Source organism: Archocentrus centrarchus, chromosome 4 (genome assembly GCF_007364275.1).
Source record: "Archocentrus centrarchus isolate MPI-CPG fArcCen1 chromosome 4, fArcCen1, whole genome shotgun sequence".
Lineage (NCBI taxonomy): Eukaryota > Metazoa > Chordata > Actinopteri > Cichliformes > Cichlidae > Archocentrus > Archocentrus centrarchus.
The window spans coordinates 3,678,783-3,702,499 of NC_044349.1; the positions used below are offsets into that span (position 1 = coordinate 3,678,783).

Sequence of the window (23,717 nt, forward strand, 5' to 3'; positions counted from 1 at the left end):
GGGGGGGTGGAGATTGGATGGATTGGAGTGCAGTGATGTGGACACTATACTGGTCTGCTGTGGTGGAGAGAGCTCAGCATGATTTGGTTGGTTTTGGTTTGGGTATCTGACTAGGATGCCTCCTAGGTGAAGTGTTCCGGGGTGGGGGCCCCAGGCCAGGCTCAGGACATGCTGGAGAGAGATTATGCCTCTCAGTGTTGGAGGGGGGGTCTGGGTCTGGGCTTCCCTGCTTATACTTCTTCCCCTGTGGTCTGGGCCTTTATAAGTAGCAGAAATTTTGAAGGATGGCATTTACATTTTATTTTATTTAAATGGAAATCATACAATGATTTGAAGAAACATGATTTGTAAGGTAACATATTCTAGTTTCTGAGACTATGGCTGTTTGGTATGTGACTAAAATGCAGCCCTAAGCCTATCTCTAAATGTTTCACTGGTGACCTCTTTGATGTTAAATCTGGAAAATTATTTTTAAATGTAATTAATTATTTTTATTAAGAAGTAGATTTCTACTAATATTTGTTTGGGGAAGTGACTAACCTAAAGCTGTTCTTTTGCCTCATGCAGTTGTCTCTGTTTTCACAATTTTCTTTTTTTTTTTTTTTTTTTTTTTTTTTTTTTTTTTTTAACCCTTTATTTTATTTATCTGAGTTATTTTTCCACATACTATGTAACAGACAATTTTCTTTTTCTAAATATTTCAAAAAGCCTTTCAGTACAGTTTTATGACATTAAATACATTATGAGATAGTGCCACAACAATTTTAACTTCCTGTATTTTTCCAGTGGTATATATATATATTGTATTCATAATGACCATTAGGCTCCCTCTGTGCCCTCACAGTACATTGCCTGAGAAGTCTTTAAAACATGACTACATGTAGAGTGCTACAGTCAGGCTCTCAATGGCACCTCAGGTGGGCTGGTACATGCACCTGATGCATAATAAATGATGACATAAAGAGGGCCTCCTATGAAGAAAGAAGTTTGCTGATATGTGTCTCAGCCAAGAACACAAAATGCAAACCAAACAGAAACCATCATGCAAATGGAGCGTGCTGTTAGTCACTAATATCACATCTAATGCAACAAACAAACTCAGGAGCACTAGCCTACAATCAGTAGCTGCTTAACATCTCAAAAGTTAAGGTTAGAGACATTTTACAACAGCTACGTCTTTTTCTTTTTTTTCAGCTGCTCCCTTTAGGGGTCTCCACAGTGGATCATCTGTCTCCATCTTGCATTTCCTTTGTTACACCAATATCCTCCATGAAGGTCTTCCTTTTTACCTACTGCAGTTCCAAATTCAGCATCCTTTGTCCACTATCCTTCCTCTGTACATGTCCAAACCATCTCAGCCTTGCCTCTCTTGTCTCCAAACTGCTCAACCTGAGCCGTCCCTTTGATAAACTAGTCGTGTCCATCCTGGTTACTCCTAATGAAAACTTTAACATCGTCAACTGCCACCATCAACTCTGCCTCCTGTCTTTGTTTAGTGCCACTGTCTCCAATCCATCTCACTACCATCTTGTAAACCTTCCCTTTCGCTCTTGGTGCTTTGCTTCTGTCACAAATCACCCGAGACTCGTGTCCACCCGATCCACCCTGCCTGCACTCTTTTTCACCTCTCTTGAGCACTATTAACTTTCATTCTTTTCTTTCCAGTGTATGCCTCCACCTCTCCAGGGTCTCTTACACTTGCTCCCTATTTTCACTATAGATCACAATGTAGTCTGCGAACATTATAGTCCATAAAGACTCCTGCCTGACCTTATCTGTCAGCCTGTTCATCACCACTGCAAACAAGCAGGAGCTCAGAGCTGATACCTGATGTAATCCCACCCCCACTTGAACCCATCTGTCACTCCTACTGCGCACCTCACCACTGTCTTGCTGACCTCATACTGTACGTCTCCTGCACCAGCCTCACATACTTCTCTGCCACTCCTGACTTCCTCACACAGTACACAGTTCCTCTTTTGCTGCTTATATGCTTTCTCTAGATCCACAAAGACACGGTGCAACTCCGTCTGACCTTTTCTATACTGCTCCTTTAACACTCTCAAAACAAACATTGCAGCTGTAGTACTCTTTCTGAGTATGAAGCCATATTGCTGTTCAGTTATTGTAAGCTAGCTTCAACAACTCTTTCCCATAGCATAACCACAGTCTGCTTAAAAAGTCCAATGCCCTCTCTTCTAGACATTTCCATACCTCCACAGGTATGTCATCTGGAGCAACTGCCTTTCCACTTTTCATTCTCTTCATAGCTGCCCTCACTTCCTCCTTACTAGTCATCTGCACTAAGCCTTTTCCTTTGCTTTTTGCCACCTCTCTCCTTCCCGCATGCCTAGCATCCCAGTACTCCTGTCTACTTTCTTCATCTGCCTGACTAGCCCACTTTTTCTTTGCTAACCTTTTCCTTTGAATCCTTTCCTGGACGTCCTCATTCCACCACCAAGTCTCCTTGTCTCTGACAGTTTCCCTCATCACTTCAGCATAGTTGAAGCTAAGCCTTTATTTTATTTTATTTTATTTTTTACATGTGCTAAGCTGCTATGTGAGATATGTGGTGCTACTGTGAAACCTTAGCAAATAAGCTAAAGTTGCACTAGGAAAGCCCATAAAAAATGTGCCTTTGTGTGTTTTTTATTTATTTTAAAATTGTTCTTTTAAGTTTGAAAGCAAAGTCTTAGTTAATATGGAGCACGAGCTATTGATGCTCTGATGAATTAAAGGTAGTATACCTGGTGTCTGCTGTTAAGCAGGTAGTCCGCAGTGGATTTTTCAGCTGTGTGCTGGAAATGAGGTTGATGAAAAAATGAATTATAACAATGAAGGGCGTAAACACAGAAAAAAAGACATGAAAGATGCTGAACTAAGGGAGCAATATCAGAAAATTCTCTGCTGACACGTCACAGCGAGCAACACCTTTAATGCCATCCTCTGTAATCCATTGTTAATAAGAAAAATATTTAAAAATGCAGCTTTAAAAAAAACACGTTTCAGCTTTGCCTTGAGTCTGGATACAAGAGGATATAAAGACACACTGTTTATTTATTTATTCATTTATTTGTGTTTGTAGTAGTCCTGTCAGATAACACATGAGAGGAATATCAGAGAGATAATGAAGGATGGAAAACAAAGACAGAGAGAAGACATTGCTGTCATGAGGCATTCATAGTTATGACATTTCTGGCGCAAACAGCACCTCAGTTCACCTTAACCATCAGCACCAAACAAAGATCTTTGATACAATTAATTTTATTTCCACATCTATCACAGCCTGCAGCTTTTCATATGCTGATGGTTTCAGAGCTTTTTCCAACAGCAGCAGCAGGCGGCTGTGAAAGGCTGCCTGCTCTGTGGATCTATCTTTAAGCACTGCAGCACATGGAAGTGTGAGCGGCTGTGCTGTTGAATACTGATGATTCTCTGTTGCTTTCTGTCCAGATTTGTTAATTAATGTTTAACTATGCTGCCATGAATAAGAGGCTCACTAATAACTCTCTGTAGATTATTTTCTCTGTGCTGGAATATTTCAAAGTTCACACAGTAGCACGTGTGTTTTCATTTAAACTGTGTGCTAACACATTTCATCAGCATTCAAATGAAGGAGAGGAGCAGTCAAACAGCACTTTGCTGTGGATTTGAGCCTGACTAATAGGTCATTTTATATTCTAAAGAGTATTTATTTCTATTTTGTCTCTACAGCCATTGTGCTGCTGCTGTGTTTGTGGAGCAAGCTCATGTAACTGTTGTAAGGAAGATTGGTTAATAGCACTGATGGTGGATCACCTAAAATTAAATGTTGCATTTGATATGACAGTCAGGCTCTGACATTCCTCTGCATATTAAAAGCTCCCTGAGGGGACGCTGATGCTGATTTGTCTCAGAGTCCAATTAAACTGCAATGCTGTGCCCAGGGCCCCTCTGCCACATGTCAAGGGTTTAGGATGAGCCAATGCCCGTTTCTCCCCTTAACTGCTTCCTCTTGTACATCACAGCATCACAAAATTCTGAAGGGATAGAACAGCTGCTTTAGTGTTGTCAAAATAGCAAATACCTAATTTATCATTACTGATTTAATAATAATAAAAAACATATCTCGCATGCAAGAAACCCCATTAAAAAAAATAATTTTTTTTACTATATATATATATATATATATTAGGGGTGGGACTCGATTAAAAAAATTAATCGAATTAATTACAAGCTTTGTAATTAATTAATCGAAATTAATCGCATTTTAATCGCATTTCAATATTTGACATGAGAAATATTAATTTAAGTTTAGTTGATGAATGAATCAATATACATGAGCTTAAACTTCAAAATTTTGTTTATTTTCCCACCAGTCTACTACACAGACCAATGAAGGGTGGAAGTGCTCCTGTGATAAGCAAACTCCTGAAATTAAAGTTAAGCATCATAACTGGATAGTTTTATTCAACATTAATGTCTCACTTGTTATAGTTGGAAATTAATCATTCTCTCAGCTGTATTCCTTGATGTTGAAATGTGTTATGCTTGTTTTAACAGCTTATTTTGAATTAAAGACTTAAAATTAAACCACAAAAAGGAGAAAAAGTTCGTTCTCTGTTTAACAGCTGCTTTTACACAGCTGTGCTTCACACTCACGGTTGCTAGGCGACATGAGCTACGCAGAGGTGACGGCAGCTGATATGAAGGCTAGCCGCTCACTTCCGGCCTTTGTGGTGTTCGTGGGCTGCGAAAGACTTGGGCCGGGTCCTTCGCAGGATTCGGCCCCTAATTTGGACATTGTGTGTCGATATAATCTGTATGCCGGGAACTCGCGCACTGAGAAACGTTCCACGGTGCAAAGTGCGATTAAAATGCGTTAAAATTTTTAACGCGTTAATTTCCCCGTAATTAATTAATCGAAATTAACGCGTTAAAGTCCCAGCCCTAATATATATATATATAGTAATATATATATATATATATATATATATATATATATATATATATAGTAATATATATATATATATATAGTAATATATATATAGTAATATATATATATATATATATATAGTAATATATATATAGTAATATATATATATAGTAATATATATATATATATATATATATATATATAGTAATATATATATATATATATATATATATATATATATATATATATATATATATATATATATATATATATATATATATATATATATATTACTATCACATTACTATCACATTACTATCAGTGCAACAAAGTAGCACAAAGAATTTACAACATTAAAGTACAGTATCCACTAATCAGAATCAGAATACTTTATTGATCCCAGAGGGAAATTTCTGTTGTTACAGCTGTAACCGTTTCATTTAAATGAATAAAACCAAAAACCAAATAACATATACTAAAGGCATAAAAATATAAAGACTAAAGAGATAATTTGGTTATATACACATCTAAATCTATACACATATAAAACTTGTGAGTGCAGTGTCTGTGACAGTAATACGTAAGTATTTATGTCTGTTTTGCATATGTACATACAGTAAGGTGGATACTGTAGTATTACATAGGTTTGGAAATGTATCTTGGAGTAAGGCATACTATTAAAACCAACTTTTAACTTCTATATTTTATTATTTATTTTGGTTGATATTTCCATCACATAGGTAAGTGTCCAATTAGAGTATATTTCTACAGTCGTGTGTAATACTTAATCTGACCAAGACAACCCGAGAATACTTTGGGGCAGTACTTGATTTCTGATCTGCTTTCTGGGTCTCTGTGCATACTTGATGGGAACTTTGAAGTAGCATACACAGATCAAAGTCTGTCTCACAGGCCCAAACAATGCCCTTGACAAGTTTCATGTTTCTCTCCAGATGTATCCACGCACAGTATATTAACATCTACTCTGAGCAGAATAACAACAATTCTCAGATGTCAATATGAGACATCTGAGAATTGTTGTTATTCTCAGATGTCAATATGAAACATTTATTGGTTAATTGTAAAAGAAAGAAATTAATTAATGTAAGAAATTCATGTAAACATTAATTATTCAATTAAAGAAATTAATGTAAACATTAATTGTAAAAGAAAGCTTTTACATGCATTAGTTTGTAATTGAGTTCATTTACACAGTGTAAACCTCACTTACATGTGATTTTTTTTATATGTAATCTGTCTGGATATCATGAAAGTGGCATCTGAATACACAATCGGCACTGGTTGGAGTGTGTGCAGTAGTATCTGCCCTAAGAATAAGAATAAGCAAAAGAAATACTTTATTTACCATGCATTTTGCATGTTTCAGCTATCCAGATACAGATCACGTGTTAAAACCAGGTGGAATTGGGGCCAAAATCTAACCTAGACACAGATCAATACCATAAAACATAAATCCAACAAAACACAAACACTCAAGGCATCATAAAATGATCTTCAGAAGCCAGATGAAAATGGTAGAGCTGAAGTGCATCTGAATGTGTGATGACATCCCCTCTGGAGAAGCAGATATTCTCACATATTGAGGATGGCCACCATAGCAACCAGTCCAGCAAGCCAGCAGGTAGCAGTGACTGAACTTTAGAGTGAGAAACATAAGAAAAGGTCACATCAAAAGATTGCAAAAAAGGAATAACATTTGATTTTTAAAAATTATGCACAACTGCTTTATCATCATTAAATAGTAAGCAAACAGTCAGCGAAGCCACGATTGACGGTGTGGAAGAACCTTAGCAAGCTTCAGAAGACGCAATACAGGATCTAATTCCACATGTGGTTGTGGCTTGCTCCAACCTCGCTCCATCAAGGACTGAGAACCATTTTCTATTTATTGGAATTTTATAGGCGTATTCATAAATCAAGTCTATCTGTGCTAATCTTTCCAAACCTTTGATCATGAGCTGTATTTATTCCTGGTCACATATACTTAATTTGCTAGAGATTTGTATTCGATGCATATGGAGTTATCTGACACTTTTCTTTTTTTTGCCAAAAACTCTGCAACTGAAGGAATATATTTAAAGTTGAAACTCACTCAGCCTGCGTCTTATAGTAATTCATATTATGCAAGTTTTCTTTTTTTAAAGTTTAGATTTTGTGTCCAGATCTGGACAAGAAAGCAATTTCTGAGTTTGTTAACCCGGAGGTGAGGGAAACTCTGAGTCTTGGGTTCTAGAAACACCTTTAGTAACCTCAAGTCAGTGCTACTTACTATTTTAACTTGGAAATAATGGAAATAACCTGCTCTCTGGTGGAGAACTGGCAGGTTAACCAAGCCTCTTGTGACAGGCTGAAGGAGTCTGGCACAAGAGGGCTGAGCTGCTGTTTCATTTCTTTCTCTTTGTTTGCACAGTAGATACCAATCGTTTATCAAAAAGGCTCTGACTTCATCTGGTCTCTTTTCAAAATCTTTCTCTGCTTTCACATTTTTCCTTGTACAGTAAGAGTACTTCAAAACCTTTTCCAGTCTGGGTCAAGTTGATGGTTGAGTTTCGAGATAGTCCCAAGCCAGCCAAAATACTCTCCAGGGTGTCCTGGGTCTGTTCTGGGGTTTCTTTCTAGGTGGCTCCTTTCTACGTAGAGGTGTGGCAGTTATAATTCCACCCTCCCAAAAGATTGAGCGCCTCACCCTAGCTCTAAGGGTGGTGCCAGACACCGTTTGGAAGGAAGCCCATTTCTGCCTCTTGTGTCTGCAATTGCGTTCTTTCGTTTAGTACCGACAGCTAGCGGCAATAGGTGATGATGGTACATACACTGACCAGTTAACTGGATAACCATCCGTCAATCTCCTGCTTTTTTTTTCATCTTTCATGTGTTTTTATTTGCACCGCTTTCTCTTTGTCGTGAAGTTCACTGTCATTCACTTTCCTGGTCAGTCCTGCTTTTTAACCAATCAGCATTCTACCTAGACTTTGCATCATCACCATGAGGCAATGCACTGCCCTTGGGCTCTTTACAAGTGCATCTGCTTAGGTTCAGTTGCTGTTTCAATGCCTATATCATACCATAACAATAGTAGCCAAGTACAGCCATGCCACAGTGACAGCTGTGCCATCCCGAGGCTGCAGTCCTAACCACAGCCACAGTTTGTCTTCTGAGGTTGGAACAGATAAACTGACTTCTCTAGTTTTCTTTATTCAGCAGTACATATTTGTGCCTGACAGCCGCAGTGTTTCTGTGTGGGATGAAGGAAATGAAAAACTTGTGTGGGTGGGGGGGTTTGCTGGAAAACTTGTTGACAATCAATACAAAGAAAATGAGGAATATTGATTTTGCAACATTGCATCTATGTATAATGTGATAATTTTAATTAGAATTGGAGGAATCTAGCTAAACTTTTATGTATATTATATCAGTAATTAATCAACTTAGTTAAAGTTCTTAGTAATAATGCTTTGAAAATCTGGACCTTCTGTACTTGTAGAAACACGCGGACAAAACAGCTCATCCGCTGAGGCAGAACAGAAAATCTGGCAGGGAGGCAGTGGGCCTGTTTACGTGACACTGCGCTAATGGTGAATTGGAAATGTGGTTTCAGGGGAGGTCAGGTGATTGGGAATTGTGGGAACACAGGTGTTACTGCAGGACAGGAGCTGAAATTAGAGTGAGTTAGTACAAGGTGACTGTGACAGATGTAATCCATTTACTAATATGCATTATCCACTACTTTGTATTTTAATCATTCTGAGAATATTTGAGTATTTTAATCTCATGAATGTCTTTACTGGTAATTATAAGTGTCAAGGACAAAGGTAGGGTATGATAGGAAAAAAAGCTCCTTCATGACCTTGCTAACTATTAACATCAGTTTTTCTTACTTGCTTCTTTCTTTTCATCTTTTTCCTTTGTCATCTATTGCCTACCCCAAGCCAAAGAGCACATTCAGTAAATCCCTTCAAGCACATGAGTCCACTTTCTGTCCCCTTTTCCTTCAATTAGTGACATGCCAGTTTGGATGCTCCTTCCTTGGCTCACAGTTTTAACCTTCTTCTTTGACCCTTTTGTTCCAGCCCGGCTTTACTGTCGACTTCACACCCCTGGATTTGGCCCTGTGCCTCACATCTGAATCTGACCATGAAAGTCAGTCACTGGAGATCAGTTGTGATTACTGTCAACAACCCGTCCAATTTAATTCATCCATTACTGCCAGATTTTAGAAATTCTGTACCCAAGCTATTGGTATGAATCTTATTTCAATGTGAGTCTGACAGCAGGCTTTAAAGGCATATTCTTACTGAAATTGCATGAATGAATGATTTTTTTTCACAGCTGCATTAGCTTTTCAAACCTCACTGTATTCTGTTATTGCTGTGGAGGTATGAATGGGTCTCTGAGCTATTTAGTATTCTATTGGCTGACATCTATTTGAAATTCTGGATATTTCTACCTTATTGGCAGCAAATCCGCAGCCTTTGAAAGATGAGGATGTGCTTGACAAGGTATGAAAATGACATGTTATATACTGGTGCTTTGACAATGAGTTCATCAGCATGTGCACATAGATTGGATAAAAGTGGTAAAGCCAGCCAATGGGACTGATTCAAAGTACGATGCAGTGTGTGTATTTAGTGAATGTTGTTAAGTCTTTTTGTAACTTGCTCATTCTTGATTTGAGGTATGTTATCACTGGTATGTAAAATGTAACTCCAAAACATCATTGTACTACTTTATTACCACTTTAGTCTAAAGAAGATTGAAGGTAGGGGCATGGTGGCTTTGACTGGCAGATGTCCCAACACAGGGAGCTGTGGCCAATCAGTGTCTGCTTGGCCTGGTCTCTCTCGTGTTCTTGTGGTACCTTTCTAAGCATTTTAATGGATGTGACTTGCTAACCAAGCTAGCTAGCATTAGCTAATAACTTAGCACTCTGTCATGGTCCTGGGAAGGATTAGGATTCTTGTTTAATGTTATAGTCTGTGGCATTGGCAACTTCTGAACAAACACAGCTAAGTGTACTTGCCTAAAAGCACTGTTCAGTAGTTTAATATTAAATAAATAATACATTTAATAAATGCATGAGCCTTTAAGCTCTTTGGTCAGTGAGACTGGACAAGACCTACTATATTAATAAAGTCTAGCCTATTTGAACCCAAGTAAAAAACCTGGCAAAAATGTTGACCGTGCAAGTTCAAAGACTTTGATATAAAGTCATCAAGTACAATTATGTGCCCTGTTTTTGGATCATAGATTTATTCTTATAGAACAATAAAACTGTTTGCAGCCAACAGGGGAAAAAATAATCAAGGAATAAAATTGCACCTAAGAATTTACTAGACTGGGCGATGTACCCCCAATAAGAAATGAGACACCTTTTGTAGTTCAGAAGAACTCGGGTTAACCCTTACCTGGATAAGGTGACATCCGGCTTTGTAGTTCAAGCTTCTGTCTTTCCTTCCCTCCATGTTTTCTCAGCTTCTTAAGATCATTATAGACTTCTGTTTGCTTTTTTTAGACTTATCTGGATTTTTGCTACCAACCAAAAAGAGTTTGTTTTTCTTTTGTCTTCATGGAGTCTTGCATTTTGGTCCTTCATTTTTTTTTTTTTTTTCTCAAGTAGATAGCAGCCTTACTTGACACTTGATTTATTCACATTATTGTTGGTTTATTTCTCAGCAGTAGCTTAAATAGTTCTTTCTTTCAACATTGCTGCTGATGCTGGCTGGTTAGTCTGCTGGGAATTTGGTCTTTTACAGCAGTGGGACAGAAAGAAGTCTCTGTCTTTGACATTCACGAAAGTGTCTTTAATCAAAAAAGCAAACGCATATATAAAACAAATAAATAGCATTTTCTGCATAACCATGATTTTATATTCATGCCTTCGACTGCAGCTGCTGTCCTGCTGTGGCCTCCCACATTGTTACTAATGGCTTCCCCCACATTTTACTTTCCAGAGCTCCTTCTGATCGGCCACCACTCTCTCGTCCCCCCGGTTTGCATTGAGTTTTTACTGCTTATATTATCAAGAGCAATTCCTCTGGCGGATATGAATCATGACCATATGTCCAGTACATGATGTGCTTGTATAGTCAGCTGTGAGCTGAATAAGGGGAGGCCTAGCGGGGTGCTGGCCCTGTTTTTCTGGGAGCGTGACGTCCCCGATGGCAGGAGGTTTGGCTTCTGGCTCGATGGCAGCCTGGCCCAGGCTCTGAGGGGATGTGACCCACAGAGCCTGGCAAAGTCCATGGCCCCAACAATCTGCTGCTCCCCTGGACACTGGTGGGCCGGGTCGAGGTGGGTGGAGCAACACCCTGCATGTTGTAACAGCATCAGGAGAATATCATGCCAAAGAGGAGGGAAAAAAAGGTAAACAAAGAAGTTCATTAATATCAAAGGATTTCCAAGTGAGTAAAAAGGCATTTTTTTTTTCATGGCATACCCTCTGTTAATTTAACATTTTTAAATAGTTCTGAAAAAAAGTCTCAAAGCCAAATCAGCATTTTGAGTGGGATGAACTGTTATTTCAACCACAAAATGTAATTTCTGAACTAACAGAGGACAAAATGCTAAAAATAGCCCTGAAGGGGACTGGTGGAGTATTTATTTGTCACTACAAGTGGCACTTTGTGTTGTGGAAATGGAAATGAATATAAGCCATGTTTGGATCAAGCCAGAGTAACTGGACAAAATACACCTGTTTAGAATATAAAATACACCTGTCAGTCCTGAACTTTACCTGCACTGACCAAAGCCAAAACTACCACAGGGCGCTTCACCCTTAGATCTAAAGTTTCTAACAAAAAATTACAGTCTAAGGATGTGATAGGAGAGAAACATTACCATGCAATTTAATGTCACTCCTAGCCCAGCCTCCAGAAGATAACAAGTGCCTCCAAGAACAGAACCAATTCATAATTCAATTCACCAATTCAGCCTCATTCATATTTACTAAGAACACCATTTTGGACAAAATATCACACAAAGATGAGACACTGTGGCTGGAAAGACAAGTTGGTGATCCTTTCAAACGGCGGTGGCAATTAATGCTGCAACCTGGTTGGTACACTGGTTCAAATGGCAGGGGGCGAAGTGTTGGTATTAATCATGAGCAGGAGCCTGCACGCACTAATTAACTAAAACATACAGAGGAAACCTGGAGCCATTACCCAGCTGTGATATACTTTTGATAGAAACATTACAGCTTTGGTCACTGGTGTCAACTTTTGGTTGTGGTATTGGTTGAGCCCCTCAGGTACACATGCTTCTCTGACTTTAAGTGATTAATTCACTCACTTTATAGTGTTGGATAACTAAAAGAACAGAATGAAGCACACATCAAACTATTTGATGTGCTTTAACTCAGGCCTTTAGTACAATGTTGTATTTTAATGGCAGGGTTCTTGCAGAGCCTTAAAACCACAGAAGACATTTATTTCATTAATTGAAAAATAAGTCCTTTATTTGTATTGGTAAAATCTTACACTATGGAGGCCAAGTTTCAGAGGCCACAGCAGGTCACTATGCTGTCTCACAATTAGCAATGAAACAGGAAAGTCCAAGCTCAAGAAATACTGGTTATTTAATCAAGTACTACATATTCGAGCTACAGTATATTTTGTGCAGGCACGTTACAGCCTTGGTATGATGGCATTCAATTCAATTTTATTTATATAGCACCAAATCACAACAAACAGTCGCCTCAAGGCTGTGGAATCCCATGCAAGTTGCAGTTCAAGGATCACACAAACCAAACAGCGCATGTCGCTAACCCTAACGAATTTATGTAGTTTTTTTTTTCTCTAATTAAAAACATCTTTGTGAAACAACTTATTACTTTGATCATAAAATAATGTCACTAACAATTTCAGATGCACATGGCCAGCATACATTAAGCATATATTATTTCTCCTCAGTGTCATGAGATAGTGTCACTTTGTTTCATAATAAAGGACTGTATGGAGGAGTGTAATGTAATGTAAACTAATATTCGAGTTCTCTCCAGAATGTTGTGGCTGTGTGCGTTTGAATTTTGGGAAATTGTGTTGTGGCAAAATAAAGCATGATTGGCTGAGGACTAGCCAATTTAAGGGGGATGTGTGCATCTTAAAGTTATTAGCTAAGCATATGAATTTCCATGTGCACAAGATAATTAACTGTTCCTACAATTTAATTATCTTGTATGCACAAGATAAATAACTTGTTCCCACAAGGCACATAACTTGTGTGCAGAAGATTAAAAACAATCATCTTATGGGACTAGAGGGGTTTATCTTAGGTGAACCTGAGCTGAGCTAAGATTAAATATGTGGTAAAACACCTTATTGTCTTGCTCCACCTCACATGGTTACAGTGTATAAACCAGTACAGATTCTCGGGTCCTCCAGCCATGAGTTTTCTCCTTCCAAAAGGAAGAACAGGAATCTCTAGGGAGGCTTTTGGAACAGCTGCTGGAACAGTCTGACCCGGAGAACAGGAGAGCAGCTGGATACGTTGAAATCTCTACATTTAAAAACCTGCATCTTCAGTCGGGGTTTTGATTGAATATGCCTCATAGACATTACATATTTTATCTTTAGTTACTTACTTAATTGTTTCCAAGATTTATTTGATTTTATTGCTTTGGCCTGTTAAGTTTTTTTTCTTTTTTGCATTTTTGGCCACAGTGGCTTTTATCATCAGTGGAGAGAGAGAGAGGAAGTGGGGGAAAGATACAGGGAAAGACACGCAGGCAAATTGGTGACGGGCCGGGACACGAACCCGTGCCGCCCGCACCGCAACACGGCATATGTATGTGAGTGCTGGCTTCACCACTAAGCCACCCAGCCACCCCGCCTTTTAAGTTTTTAACCCACCCCAGCCTGAAAAAGCTGACGGGGTCTTGTTGTCACCTCGCCAGGCAGCATGGACACCCAACTTTGTGAAGACGATAACTCAAGAACAAGGCAACATAGGATTTTCAAATAGGTGCATCTACTACAAATCTTGGATGAGTTTGAAGCTTATGGTTTGTGTTGCACTTTTCCCAGTTTGACTATTGCTTGACAAGTACTTGGTGAGTGTTTGCATCTTGTATGCAAACTATGGGCAACTGTGGCAACCTACTAGCAACCAAAGCAATGGAAAGGAGTTTTCTGGTGCAGAGCTGCATGCCTCTTTGTGACCAATGTCACCCAGTGCCTGCCAGCAATCTCCAGCAGCCACTCGCCAACCGGTTGGGAACTACACATTTTCTCTAATGATGGTTTCCAGGGGGACTGGTTTCTAGGCCTGTGTGACTGGAGCCTTTCCAAAACTAAAGCAGGCACTTAGCAAGCACATGCTCCATCAATGCTAATGCCCTGAATTAAAGAAAGTGATCCAGGTCCACACCAAAGATGAACAGATTCTTCTTTTGCCTGTGCACCACCTCCCTCTCACTGAGTTGCATGAAATCCGACTCAGTTGGTTTTGCCTAATCTTGCTGACAGTTAAATGGCACTACAAGCCCTAGAAGCGCGCTTTGAGAACACATCCTCCACTGAGGTTAATGCCCTTACTTTATATTTCCAGTAAAGTGATTTGGATCTGCATCAAAATTTTATGACTTCTTCTTCTGCTCATGCATCACCTCTCCACAAAGATTCATGAAATTCTGCTTTGAAGCACTGAAAGCACGCCTTTGTGTTGGCAGAAGAACAAACAAATTCTAGTGTGAACCTGTAGATGCAAGTTTTAGAACAGCTTCAGCTATTTAGCTTAAATTTGATGCCTCAACAGTACTGCAATATTAAAACAAATGCAGTAAAAAAAAAAATACTCCTTCAGAAGACAAATTTAGATACTGAATGCACTAGTACAGCTGTTTACATATTCAGGCAGAACTTCCAGTATCTTACTGTATGCTCTGTCTTTTTCTCCTTTGCACGCACACACACACACACACACACACACACACACACACACACACACACACACACACACACACACACACACACACAGAGTGCCTATTATTTGGAGCTGGGTAGCACCACTGTAAGGTTACCTCGTCCAGCCTTTGACTGGAAGGCTGCCAGATGACTCTCCAGCTCTCATGTTTTCAGCTGCCCGTCTCTACTCAAGTTTCAATCGACAAAAATCGGCCGTTTGAACTTTTTTTCCCCCTCAAAACAGTGACCAACCACAGTGAAGAAAACTTGATCTAATTTGGTTGGTTGCTCATTCCACAACATGAAAAGCACATGATCTTGAACTGACTCTGACCTCGGTGAGATAATTTTTCAAGGGTAGACTGATCCTCATTTGTGTGAGAACAAATTATTGAAGTTCAACCAGGCTTGGCTGCACATCAAAGGCTGCATTTACAGTGCAAGTAATTATGATCTATCTAAAAATTGCAGCTCGTATCAAATGTTTTGGGCGGGTGTTGATGTATAGATGTAAGTTTGAGTGTTTAGGGTTCATGAACCCTACAAAACTAATGAGAAAGCTTTGGTTTGAAAAATCTGTGGCCATTTTTGCTTTAAGACGTAGTATTTCAAGCAGTAGTTGTGAGCTGCTTTTGTGTCACATTGAATGGAACCGAGTGCAGAATTTCCTTAATTTCGGTACATAATTAAAAGAGAATTATTTAGAAGAGCTGAAGAAAAATTAGATCAGCATGTGTCCAGGTGACTAAATGACAGCCAAGTTATTTTGAAAGGTTAATTTAAATACACACATTTTTAACAACTGCCTCTTACTCTCCTACATGTTTCCACCTGCCTATAATAAAACTCCAGTGAAGCTTACAGTTCACCGGCCTCACAAATTTAGCTCTGTATTATTTTGACATTATTAAATTATTGATAGGGAGGCATCCGTTTGTAAGCAGTAGTTTACTGTTGAAGCGTCCCAGCCTTAGAATCAAGTCCCTCCATAGATTTGGCAGTCTGAGAGGCTGTGAGTAAATTAATGTGAGAGAAAATGAGGAAAGAAGAAGTTGGTACATGAATTAGTTTTTTATGATAGTATATTATGTTCATTTTATGGTAAAAAAATGGGGATAATATTCTAAGAAAAATTTGACATGAGTTAAAAATGATAAAGACAATTTGGATTATTCTCTGGGATTGAAGCTGTAAATTCATGAGAAATGAACTCAATATACTGTAAAATTAAAAAAAATCATATACTTACAAGAAAAAAAAGTGTTTTTTTGCAAAGGAAATCAATTTCTTCTTTCTGCCAAGTTGGATTGACCACATGACACATTTAAAGGTTTAGACAGAGCTAACAAAGCATCACCAGGAATTTATGTAACCCCCTCCCTCTTGGGGGACTTAAAAATGTTGATTGGCACCATGTTTTCCCCTTGATTTAATGAAATATAATCTTGTGTCATCAGACACTTGTAAATGTTATCCAGTCACCCTTTTTAAAAGTATAGAAAATACTGAGAAGAGAATCAGTGGGTTTTTGTGTTTACTGAGCCTGAGTTCCCATTTCTTTAAAGAGCTTGAATTTGGTTGATGTGCAACAATATGATGTAACCAGTGATATCTTTACATCATTTTTATTCTCCCCCGTTGTGCAGTAATGTCTCTTCTAGATGCTTCCGATGGTGATTCAGGACCATAATCATCAATTTCCTCGCCCCCCTTTGTTAAATTCAATTGCAGAATAGGGTTTAATTTGATTTCATCTCTGTGGGGCGATGAAGTTGGAAAAAATTACACAGTTCTTTCTAGTAAATCTGTGAGTTTAATCTCTGGAAATTTGAGTTTTTAAATTTGAGAGTACCAGTAACAGATAAGTTTTTTACTTTTTGAATTTGATCTTTCTGACTTTGTGAGTTAATTCTCATTTTTTGTAACCAATAGCTTGCAATACTAGTTTAAATTTTTTGAAATTTAGTAAAATATTTGGTGATTTGTTACCTAGCACGCGGTTTTTTTTTTTAAGGACGCATTTTATGTATTTTTAATGTATAAAATTAATTTTCGCACCTGGAATTGGATAAGTAGATAAAAAATGAAAAAAAGACACCATAGAAAAAATTAAAAAACGTACTACTTGAAGTGTAATAAAATAAATAAACTATTTAAAAATTGGTGATGGCCTTATCCCTAACCCTATGTTATAGAATATTTATTTTTTTTACTCCCATATTTTGACAATCGAGGGGTGGGGGGTGGGGGATCTAATCTGACACACATCAAAAATTATTTCCATTTTTTTCCCATTTCCAGTCCATTAAGATGCTGTAACAGAACTTGGTTCACGGGATCATTTCATGGAGTTTAGTGTCTTTATTAGTATGTAAAGCTTTCAAATAATTTTACTGACAAAAACTGCATGTACTACATTAATAAAGTGATTTACTTTCTGTGCTCAGTTACCTATCATCACCCATATTCCATATTTGTGCATGTTTATGAAAATGTAGGTGCAGAATAACAAGGTGTGTGGCTAAGATGTAATGAGATCTGCAGTTTATAAAACGTAGCAACACCGACAAGGTCAGACCTGCTAATGATTTAATGTTCCTGTGAACCTCTGGCAAGACTAATTTGTTGCAATTTGGGTCTGGTTTTCACATTAAAAAGCAGATAAAGACTTGTAAATAATGAGCCAGTCATTGTCCTCTCCATGCCCTTTAGTCCTGCCTCACCTTTAATTAGCTGTTTGATACTCTCAGTCTTACCTTTAGTCCCCTTGTGCCTTTTTCTCAGTGGCTCGCTGTCCTCACTGTTAGTTTGATGTCAGTTTTAATGAGGCTCCAATGGGACTCTCAGCCGATGACTGCTTTCACAGCCGCGTCCACCAGCTGCACATGTGATGGAGATGTTAGTGACACAATGGAAATCTCATGGAGAATTTTCATTATGATTAATTTTGTTGTTTTTATGTTTATTGCACAAAATGTGTGTATACCTGAATGAGGTGCATCGGAGGAAAACACCTTGTAAATAGAACATTTCAGTCTATCTGACCTTCTTCTGTTCAATGGGAAACATCTAAACATTCTCATATACACATTTCAATAATTACATTCAAAGATTTACTGAGATTACTTTGATTAATGAACACTTTGCATGTATGTACATCAGTCGTCAACCAGTAGCATTAAATTTCAACCAGTTTGTGCGCAGATAAAGACGTTGGTCTTCAAAACCTACACGACCATCTGGTCCATGGTATTTTTTTCTTTTCAGAAAAAATAACCAACAAATCCTCTTTGGGTGTATGTACACTGTCCCAAAAAAATTAAAGGAACCCTTTTTAATCAGAGTACAGCATCAAGTCAATTAAAGTGGGATATTGATCTGGTCAGGTAAGTAGCAGAGGGGGTTGTTAATCAGTTTCAGCTGCTTTGGCGTTAATGAAATTAACAACAGGTGTACTCGAGGGGCAACAAGAGACAACCCCCAAAACAGGAATGGTTTACCACTGACATTTTTTCCCTCCTCATCTTTTCTGACTGTTTTTTTCACTAGCTTTGTATTTGGCAAGGGTCAGTGTCACTACTGGGAGCACGAGGCGATACCTTGTCCCTACAGAGGGTGCACAGGTAGTCCAACCCCTCCACGATGGCACATCAGTGTGTGCATGATTCCTAACTGGACAGATTCAAATCCCTGAAATGTTACTGATGTTGTCCCTTTAGTTGTTTGTTTGTTTGTTTTGGAGCAGTTATAATTTTGCTTTTAAACTCGTTGACTTGTGTTTTAGATCTGGCTGTATTGCCATGTTCAGATATTGATGATCTTGCTAATGCTGTTGTTTGACATATGTGCACTGAGTTCATTAGTCCAACTAGCCTCAGCAGTCCTCTGATTGAATGTTGGGATTGCTGAGGCAGTTCCTATGCATGTATAAATATGAGACCGTGTAGATGCTGCTCATGAACCTGATGAATGTCAGACTGAAACATTACAACTTAATAAATGTTCACGCAGTAGGTGAGACGGGTGCAAGAGTTTCTTTTAATTGCTTTTGCATTGTTTTCATGTTTAAAATGTTTTATTCCCTTTTGACAGTTATGTTTGTCTCATTAGTCTCAAATTGTTTAAATTGTTTTAGTATTTGCATTGAAATTGTCATATATGTTTCTGTCATACATCTGTAAAGCAATTTAAATCGCACTAACCTGTATGACTGGGACAATAGAAGTGAATTTGGAGTGATAAATACACAAACAGACACATGCTGCCGCCTTCTGATTGGATCTGGGAGGATTTAATCAGCTGAATGTGAAGCAGTCTGAATGAGATGGGGAAGGAGTTGTTGAGGCAGCTTTTAAAATTTAATATTAGAGCAGTGAGACATATGCTCGCTTTGTTTGTGTGCAGGTGTGGGGGAGGTAGGCACTTTCAATCCTTGAAGGATTTGTGGTTTCTTCTCTAAACGTATTCAGCAGGGGGAGAATTGGTCGCTGGATTTGAAGGTCTTAAGCTAGAAAGTCTTTCCGGCGGGGATGTTGCCACTGCAACACCTGTGCTTTTGTTTTTGCTTTGTGCTGAGTTATACCTTCCAGCATTGTGTGAGCATCATATTCAAATCTCAAAATGTAAATTATACAGGCAAAGCTGATGCACATAATCCTGCTATGGATGCTTTACTGTCCAAGGAAATTATTAGAAAGTGGCAATGTTGCTTCTACTGTGAAGTTCCTGCATCTGATAAAGGGTTAGCCAACACAAGCCAGAAATCACATGCAGTAGGTCCGTTTTGAACAGCTGGTATTGTACTGAAATGCTGATCCTTTATGCAGCAATGTCTTTTGGGCAGTTTGCCCAATTGTCATATCCTGGTCATCACAGACGTCTGTCTTGTCGAAGCCCTTGGGGTTTCAAAAATAAGTATGAGGTGTTGCTATTGGTGGGCAATAGTGAAGGTGGTCTGCCAGTCCCAACTCATCATACATGGACACTTTTAAAGCATGGGGTTCACATTTCTGCCATAATTTTAAATTGGAAAAAAAAAGCAGTTTTGCAAAGTTTAAAATCTGTTTAAAAACATGAAATGTAATTTAAAAAGTTTTGAATAATTCAGTAATAAAACTGCATAATTCTTTGATAGGATGAAAAATTTCAGATCTCTGCAAACATTGTCTAGTCTACACTTACAAATTTGTCCCCCTTCTTTTACTGCACTTTGTTTTCCAAACTCTTTCCTCTTGGACTCGACACGAGTAGCTTTCATGATTTGGTTCTGCGCTTCTGTTTTTACACTGTCTGAAACAAGCCGTTTTAGCTCTTGTCTCTTTATGGGCCAGCTTCCTTTTCATTGACTACCCATGACAGCAGGAAATTTGAGCAGCAGGTAGGTGAGGCTTCTTTGCTCACAGCCAGAAATGTGTGGCTGAGAAGAGCATTTTAGGGTTATCATTCAGTGACATCATACAGAGACAAGAGTAGGAAAAAACTGTCTGGGACCGAGCAGGTTGAAGACAGAGCTTCACTGAATTCATTTTTGGACCTTTTGGCCTTCCCTAATATGAATATCGATCAAAAAAAAAAAAAAACACCTGCACACCTCCTCAGTTTAACCATCTTTGAGGGACATGGCAGGCCATGGGTAATGTTTTTTGTCAGACATTAAGACTTGTTAAACTGACCATGATTCATTAACCATGACCATTAACTCAGATGAATTAACAGTCTCCAGATCTTCTTTCATGACTCAATCACTTGCAACAAAAGTCCTCAAATAAAGGCGTCATTTTCACATTTTTCAAAGCCATCCAGTGGACTGGATTGTACCCTCTGATTGGCCTATTCTTGCTCATGAACCATTTGAGATGTTTTGACACTGAGTTTTGTCAAAAGACTCTATTGTGGCTTTTAAAAAAATTGGTTATTGGTTTTACATCAAGCTATGAGCCACATTCCTAGTGTTTTCAACAGAACTTTAAAGTAATCACTTCAGAAAAACACAACTTCATACATGAATACTGAGATTAGACTTGTCACTTCCTGCATAGAATAGTCTTCATCTGCAGCTACTATCAAGATGTGATCACATAAGGATTTATTAATGACATGTGATAACAGAGTCATTTACACCTGGTGAGTGCTGCTGTTATCTGGATTCTATCAGCAATCAAATCTCCAAATACAAATCTACAACTGCCGAGGCTGTATTGTGCAATTAAAATCATATTACTGCTATGTAGCGCCGCATGTTGCTGTATACTTGTGTAGAATCATCACTGCAGTGCAACAATTAATTTAGACTACCGGTACATAGACCTTAAAATAGCAAATTATCTTTCAAAACACCTAAGCTAACCTTACAGTCCTTTACAGACTGTGATGTCTGCAGTGCATTAATGCAAGTTTGTAACAATAGCCCCCCCCCATTTTAAAGTTCAGTTAAATTCAGGCAGGTCTAATGCTGCAATTTTTATCAGTATCCAAATGAGGGCGCTTGGTTAGGAGGAAAAAGAAAGGGAGGAGCAACCCAGCCTGGATTCAGGAAGGCTAATAAAGCTATTTTTTTTTCTTTTAACAATAAATCCAGGCAGCATGAATGTGTTACTAGATGTGTTGTTCATCCAAATAGAAGGATGAAAGAAAGTCTGGAGTTTTTCATCAGACATTATCTGTGTTAACTTAAACTCTGACAAACATGTTGGCTTTGCAAATGAACGGCTAAGGACTTTGTGTGAGACCGTGTCAGCTTGCCGGGTGAAATTAAGACAAAAAACAATGTTGGTTATGCACTGTAACCCAAATTCTATGAATATCTTTGCAGCCCTGTAAAAGATGTTGATCATTGTGCGCAGTTGATTTTTTTTTTCAATCAAATAAAGAAGAAGGAGTTGCATTATACAATGCACATTTTCTGTGGCCATTTCCAAAATTACTTGTCTCATGGATTTTTTTTGTTTAAGTGTAACTGCAGTGAATGCTGACGATAGCTGAGTTTAGCTTGTATTTTAGCATAAACAGTGGCATGAAAAGACAGTTCCAGTTCTTCTTTATTGGTTTACTACATCCATGTCTCTCAGCTTTATAGTTGTGGCATATCTCTGGCCTGCAGACATACACTGGATGCTAACACTGTAATAACACTGTAATAACTTTAGTCACATTCACCCCACAGCTTGCTAACACAAAAGACTGTCTTGCTGCTGTGGGTATTGTGCAAAAATAAAAGTAATCGACTTGATGTTCTGTTCATTCCAGGAGCGCATGAAGACTCTTGAGACAAAGAATTAAAGTTGACAGAGGCATGTCAGTATCAGGTGTATCAATGATGTCAGGCAGACAAACGTAAGTATTAAACAGTCCTCCATTAGCAAAGCTAAGTCTGGTATGCTGCAGCCTGGATTTTATTGATGGAGAGAAAATAACTTTAGTGAAAATCCTGAATTATGATTATGAAAAACAGCAGTTCTTAGTATCTCTAACAGAAAGACTGATTGTCCATGCTCAAACAGAAAGCCCTCCAGTGCTGAATATTGATCAGATGGAGTCAGCAATTTGAAGGTTTTGCTTTGGGCTTTGTTTTATATGATGGCTGTCATTACTGTCAGCATCTGACTGATTGAAGAATGAATCAATCAGTCAAACAAAATAATCAATGCGTTCTCAGTTTGTCCTTTATATTCATTAATATGAATGAATATATATATTAAATTTATAGATAAACATGCCCCTGTTTAGAGTAAAAGGCTTAAGCAATCCTTGGTTTTCTCCTCAGCTGTCCAGTCTCCTCAAAGAAAGGGATGCTGCCTGGGCTCTGGCCAGAAGAACAAAATCTGTTGAAGATTTTTAGACAGCTCAGAAATTGTTCAACATCTTTAATTAAAAAGGACAAATTGGACTTTGACGTCTTAAAAACTACTAAACACCTTAATGGTTCTTAGAAATTCTGGAAAATAATAAAATATTCTTAGGGGAATGTAACCACAAATGAGAGGCCAGCTTTTTTTGTAAGTCTCTGGTATTTTAACTGAACAAATATGTCATTCTTAAATGCTTTAATGAACATTTTGTTTCTTCAGAGTCTTAATTTAAAATCTTTACATCCAGAATGAAAACAGCTTAATGAACAGGAGGCTCTCTCTAACCCCTCGAACTGAATCTGTGGTTTACCTTTTCTCCACTGAATGTCCTGGAGGGTCACACAGCCATGAATCTGTTGGATTTAAATAAAGTTGCAGGTCCTAATCAACTAGATTCAAATTTTCTTAAGCAAAACCACTAACTTATATTTCTAATCTTACCCTTTTGAACAATGAGATCCGTGTCATATAGAAATCTGCCCATATTCTCCATTTGTTTAAAGAAGGTGATCCTTCAGATGCTAACTAACTACAGCCCCACAGCTAAATTGTTTCTCAATTCTATTCTTTCTTCACAACTTTCAGGATTTATTAAACAATACACATAATAACTGCTGCTATTAAAATGTGAACAACATTATTGATACAATGGACTGCAGAAATACTGTGCTGCTATTTGTCAAAGGGTTTTGATACAGTTGACATTGCCATATTGCCAAGCACACTACACATTATTAGCCTATCTGCAAATGTTGTTGGTGGTTTTACTTATCAGCTGGAACACTGTGTGTTCACTTTGCTTCTTCCTCATTTCTCACAGTATCCAAGGGAGTTCCCCAGGGCTCCATATTAGGACCATTGCTCTTCTGGTTTCATTATCAGAAGAGCAGTGGTCAGAAGAGCACTGCTTGTGTTTAACACCATCTTAAGTTGTGTTAAATGGGATGGAACAATACCAAAGGCTGACTGAAGAATTTCGAGGGTTTGTACTACTGAAGAAGATCCACAGTAGGCAACTTTAACCCTTACTAGTCT

General features: G+C 38.2%; 1 protein-coding gene across 1 annotated transcript in view; it reads left to right on the forward strand.

The window, feature by feature from the left end:
* The window catches only part of ptprfa (protein tyrosine phosphatase receptor type Fa), a 374,997-nt gene that overhangs the window by 35,203 nt on the left and 316,077 nt on the right, over positions 1-23,717 (forward strand). The window contains exon 2 of the mRNA XM_030726596.1: positions 22,081-22,167. The gene's annotated coding sequence lies outside the window, so the exon portion shown is untranslated. The remainder of the gene's footprint in view (positions 1-22,080; positions 22,168-23,717) is intronic.